Source organism: Dipteris shenzhenensis, chromosome 10, assembly GCF_047967505.1.
Source record: "Dipteris shenzhenensis isolate YYH24624 ecotype China chromosome 10, Dip_SZ_1.0, whole genome shotgun sequence".
Classification (NCBI taxonomy): domain Eukaryota; kingdom Viridiplantae; phylum Streptophyta; class Polypodiopsida; order Gleicheniales; family Dipteridaceae; genus Dipteris; species Dipteris shenzhenensis.
In genome coordinates this window covers 35,303,948-35,309,903 of record NC_141605.1, presented here as the reverse complement: position 1 = coordinate 35,309,903, position 5,956 = coordinate 35,303,948, and the positions used below count along the sequence as shown (strand labels likewise).

At 39.4% G+C, this 5,956-nt stretch overlaps 1 long non-coding RNA gene across 1 annotated transcript; it reads right to left on the bottom strand.

The window, feature by feature from the left end:
• Positions 1–4,998: 4,998 nt before the first annotated feature.
• Positions 4,999–5,343, bottom strand: LOC147897745 (uncharacterized). Its single transcript, XR_015541679.1, has 3 exons — positions 5,288–5,343; positions 5,142–5,195; positions 4,999–5,058 (listed from the first exon to the last, which is right to left on the bottom strand). It is a non-coding gene; the product is annotated as an uncharacterized LOC147897745 (long non-coding RNA).
• Positions 5,344–5,956: the final 613 nt, after the last annotated feature.

Genomic DNA, 5,956 nt, shown 5'->3' with positions numbered 1-5,956 from the left:
GTGGAGTCGTCGTGGAACCGTTCCAAATTCTCATCCAATCTCCCACGGTGAGTGATTGTGGGAGGACTTCATTCCAAGGGGCAACATATCTAGGATGATCAGGTGGGAGAAATCGATGGTGATTCTCATAGATGACCTTATTCAATGCGTCTGCCCGTGAGGCAACTAGTGAAGGACCACAAACAGGACATGCATGGTAACCCGAAGTAGTGAGACCTGAACAATAGACACAATTAAGAGTTGAAGGTGGGTTTAGGGTGCCACATCCTTTGCCTATTCATAATTAGAAGTGCAATGATTACCTGAACACTTGCCATAGCCTGGGAAGTCATGCATCATCCACATCAAGACTGCTTTGTAGTTGAAGTCTCGTGATGAGGGAGGCTTGCTCACATCATGCACCTCGATACCTCTCCAAAGTATCTCTAGCTCGTCAATCAAAGGCTCCAAATAAACATCAGGATTTTTGAATTTATGTTTCCCTAGAATTAGAAGGGACAACATAACATGTCCTTTCTTAATAGCCATAGAGGGTGGAAGATTATAATTCACCAATATCACTGGCCATACACTGTAAGAGGTGCTTTTGAGACCAAATGGGTTCACACCGTCCATACCCAATCCAAGTCTCAAGCTCCTAGGTTCTTCCTTGAAGCTTGGCCATGTGTCTTCAATATGCTTCCACGCAGGAGAGTCTGCGGGAGTTCTCTACTTGCCATCAGTTGATTGATGGGAGGAATGCCATGACATGGATTTGCACTTGAACATATGTTGGATGCGAGGGATTATGGGAAAATGTTATAGAACGTTACGAGGCATGTCCAAAGTTTTGAGATCTGCTCTATATCTTGCCTCTCCACAAGTAGGGCACTCTCTTGCATCCTTATGTAGTCCATGAAACAAAACGCAATCATTGACGCATGCATGGATGCACTTGTAATCTAATCCTCCAAGAGAGGTCACATGTTGCCTTGCCAAATCTCTTGAGGTCGGTAATTTATCCTCCCTTGGAAGCATTTTACACAATAGCCTGCACATGAAGACCATAAATGAGGAAAAGCATTCGAGTAATTGACCCACTAGCATAATTCACCATGTTTGCAAAATAGACTTTAAAGCTTACTTGAGTAATGCATTCAAGCTTGCATTGCTCCATCCATAGATGGTTTGCAAGTTAACTCAAGGGAGGCACGTAGAATAGAGAATGTGTACCCCTCAAACAGTGGAGTCAATGCTACGGTAAAAAGATCATCCTGCTCCATGCTATCATCCCTCCCTTGATGGACATATAAATCCCGCACCATATCATCAAACACCTCCTCCTCCATGGCTTCATGAGGTAATGGCGGAGGGCTACTATCACCATCACTCCATGCATCCGTAACGGTCCCTCCTGAAGATCCACCTCATACCGCCGACGCTTCGCCTCCTCACGGCGAGCATAGGGCAACATATGCAGGTGTGGCACTTCATCTTGTATCAAATTAAAATGGGATCATAACTCAAACATATGAACACCCATAGGTATCTCAATCAACCTTAACTCTTTAACACTTACCATGTTTATGTTCGCATCCCATTCTCCATACTTTGAGATGTGATTGAGTGTAATCCTGCGTGCATGATACATGTTTCCTTAACATCGATCACACATACATTTGATTTTTTGCTCCAACCACATTTTGCGGTGGTGGATACGGAGGGATTCATCCTCATTGGAGCTACTTGTTGAAGATGAAGACATCCTATAGACAAACAACCCAAAAAAGTTTGTTTTTCTTCAAATATATAAATTTAAACTCTGTGGCGCATCTAAAGGCGCGTCTAAAACTGCGTCTGTCTATTCTGTGGTGCACGTCTACAAGTGCATCTAAAATCACATCTGCTCTGTGTATCTAGACGCGCAATTACATGCATAGTTAGACGCATTTATAGACGTGCTATTAGATGCACTTATAGACATGGTTTTTAAATCTATTTTTAGCGTGATCGCTTTGCTTTTCTTCACATTACTTATACTTCGCGCAGCTTTCTTGCTTTGCTATTAGCAGATCCATAGTTTCGATGCTTAAGAGGAAGGCACCCACACTTACTTCCAAGCTTACACTTAAGAGGAAGGCACCCACACTTACTTCCAAGCTTAAAGAAGAAGAGGGTGAACAAGGAAGAGAAGCAACTTTGAAAAAGGAGAAGAAGCTTCCATACCTCTATCCAAGGTAAGTCTTTTTATAGTTGATCTTTTTTGGAAGTTGCTCTCTTTGGATTTGTCCTTCGTCGTATCCAAGAAACGCATGATTTTGGTATCAGTGTTACGTTTTTGTGTCCGGCCCATGTCCTTTTCTACTTTTTAGAAAAGTCCGTCTATCGGAGCACATCTATAGACACATCTTAGAGCACATCTAAAACCACGTCTACAAGTGCATCTAGCCTATTTGTAGACATAGATAGTCGCATCTATAGACATGCTGTTATACACGAAAATAGATGCACTTCTCAGATACATCTATAGACGCGCTCCGATAGTAATATTTTCGGACAATAATCTTTTCTTTCCTTCCCCTTTCTTCTTAGCTCATCAGTAATCGTCTTTTTTTCTTTTTTCCAGTTCATCATGTGGCCAGGAAGCTCTTCGGGGAGGTAGTTGATAGAGCGAGCGAGAAAAAGCGAGAGTGGGCCCAAAAAAGCGAGCGATCTTTTCCACAATCCCTTATAGAGGTAGCCAACATTTGGGAAGAATCTCCAAAATGAAACTTAACCTACTTTCCATATTTGGGAGAGTAAAGCAAGTTGATAATATATTATAATTATCTTGATAATGTAACTTGGACTTGGTAGCATAGGAGAGACTAAAGCAACTAAGACTTTTCCAACAACTCAATTCTCATATACTTTAGTGAGTCTATTGACGATGACTTGCACAATTTATTGATATTTCATAGTCCCTCATATGGCTGCAAGTTGTATATTCATGCCTATGAGTCTCACTATATACGCATGTCAAAAGCTTTTATTGATTTGCTTTCTCTTCATCAAGATCCTAGGTATTCATTTGCCTCATATAAAGTTGCAAACATATCTCATGCCTTTTTTAATGTTTTCATTGTATTTAACTATCCAAGCACAACATCTTGTACATTTTGCTTTCTCAAATGGTAATTGTATTTGTCCTTCCTATCCCATTTAAATTGTGCATGTGAAATACATTGTGTCTATGAAATACATGTTTCTTGAAGTTGACATGATTTGGGTGTCAAATGACCTGTGTACAAACCCGAGGTCAAAAAGTGATGTTTTGGACTAACAGTACAAGAAAAGATACAAAATTGATTAGAATTATCTCAATAATGTAACTTCCAATATGTGTCATTAGTAATCAAAAGAAAGTGAAGTGTCACTTCAAAACGTGGGATTGCATCACATGCACAACAATTCTTCTGCATTCAAAATGGGTTTTATTTTCCTACAATCAAAACATCCACATTGCTTGAAATTATAATTAATAACATTAATACCACTTCACCCATATGTGGGAGAACCCAAGTATCATTTGAAAGCATAGGATTGCATAATACATAGAGAAATATTACCACATTACTGTTAGCCCGAAAGAGCAATATTACCATATTCAAAATGGGACTTCTTCTCACAAGTATCACCAAGCTCTCATCAAAATGGTCTTTTAAATCATATTCTACTCCTCTTGACACTCATCATCAACAAAGTAAATGTGAGCTCGTGGCCTATCTAAATGCCTCTCATCATATCTTCTTTCAGTTGACAAGAATCTTGCCATTTCTTCTGCATAGCATGGTAACAAACTACAATCAAACATACATTTGAAACCATAGTAAGTCAAAACGTTAAAGACACAATAACAAAAATCCAAAAATATCCAAACGTCATCAAAGAAAGATCTAAGTTCAGTACCATACTAATTGTGATGGGGTCCACTCTATCTTCATCCCCATCGCCATCATGCTCTGACCTCACCCGTTTCCCGGAATGGTCTGCTACAAGTGGCTCAACAATGGTAGCCATAATACTGCTATCTAAATCAAAAGAAAAACAAGGTCTACCAGTAGCCTGACAAGCATGCATGAGAGGAGCTATGCCACAACCCATCTCTAAAACCAATCCTCCTAGAACACATAAGAGAGACAAAAGGCACCCAACAAAGTAGCAACATCGCTGAAGTCCACCTCGAGCCATCTGAGAAGACATAGGCACTATTGTCCTCTCATTGAGAGGCACATAGTGAGTCCATAAATGAGATAGTGGATCAATGGAAAGGTTTTGAAATAGTGGAACACTCTTTTCCAAATAAATTGATGGAGTCTTCTTAGCTCTACGTACTAGAGCCAACATAGATGACTGCATCTGTGAATCATGCATAGAGAACCACATACCAAAGAATGACCTTAGCAAACAAATTGTAGCATACCTTAAGAGTTATACCATGGTATTTACAGTATCCATGTGGAAGCTTATCATGAATGACTACACGTCTGACAACTTCCAAGCCTTGAACAAATGCAAAGGGCTCCATCCACGAAATACAGTGTCCTACAATCAAATGACAGTATCTCATACAAGAAAAATGAGAATAGAGGACATATAACAACAATAGTGCTAGATATTAAACCTTACCTGCCATAGGACATATAACTGCCAGCCAACCACTATCTGATAATGAAGCTGTTGCAACGGCAAGCCCATAATGCACATGGTCCTCCAATAAGAGGTTCCAAACTGGGATGGGTTCTCTCTCATCAAGTGGAAATCTAGTGGGAAAGTCAACCAATATAAAATCCACAGCCCACTTAATCTTCTTACCCAATCGCATGTAGTCTCGATCACGGCTAACTACATTCATGAAAAACTCATGCAGAATAGTATACTTTTCATTTTTCTTGGACTGTGAAAAGTCCATGCCCATGGTTATGTAATCACCCACCATACAAGCATATAATGAAGTGATACCTCGAGTCAATAGACTATCCGGTGACTGTGCCTTATGAAATACATAATGTTGTACTAACTTTGTGATAGATTGTGAACCTACATAGAAAATTTATATCAAACACAACCAAAGGAAATTTTAAAACACCGATAGCAAGAACAAAAATAAACTAGAACCTTACTTGCATGCTCCATTTGATCCTTATCTTGCCTTGGTGGACTAGATGGCTCCTCATCTAAATGGATAGGAAAGAATAACATTAGTATACTATTCCAAACCCTCATCATAAACAACATTAGAAACTCAACATGTATGTATATTTCTTACCTTTCTTTTGAGCTTGTTCTTGTTTTTGTGCTTGTGTTTTTGTTTTTCTAGAGCTTCCGCCCATTTTATCCTTACTTTCTTCAATGTTCTTAGATGAGGCATATTTCTTGTGAAAGTCTCTCTCACGCACCAAGACTTGTCCCTTGGGGAAGTCTATCCACCAAGGACAATTTGCAAGTTCCCATTGAGAGTGATTGTGCATGCCAGGAGGATACATACAAGCAGCATGACCAATTTCCACCCAACTCTTGCATAAATTTGGAATCTCTAAGATCTTTTTCTCTCTTGCCAAATGAGCAAGATACCTACAAATCAAAAATCACTAATTATTTGGAACTCCTATATAAAGAAAGATTCACAAAAAATTGAGACAAATAAAAATGATTTTCAAGTTCAATGTTGTTATAAGCTTCACAAAACAAATAGAAAAGCACCATCATAAAAACTAAAAGGGACCAACCTGTAGACAACCCTGTGAGCGGCCATGTCCAACTCAGAGAGACCATCTGCTTTCTTTCCTCCCTTACTCTCAATCTTTGAATCCTTTGATCGTAGAGCTAAGAACAAATGCTTTCTTCCTTCTAATTTTATGTCCTCCATGTACTGTTGCATTGTGTAATCTTTTGGTGTCTCTGAAGGAACGCCCATGGTTGTTACAATCCTCAAGTC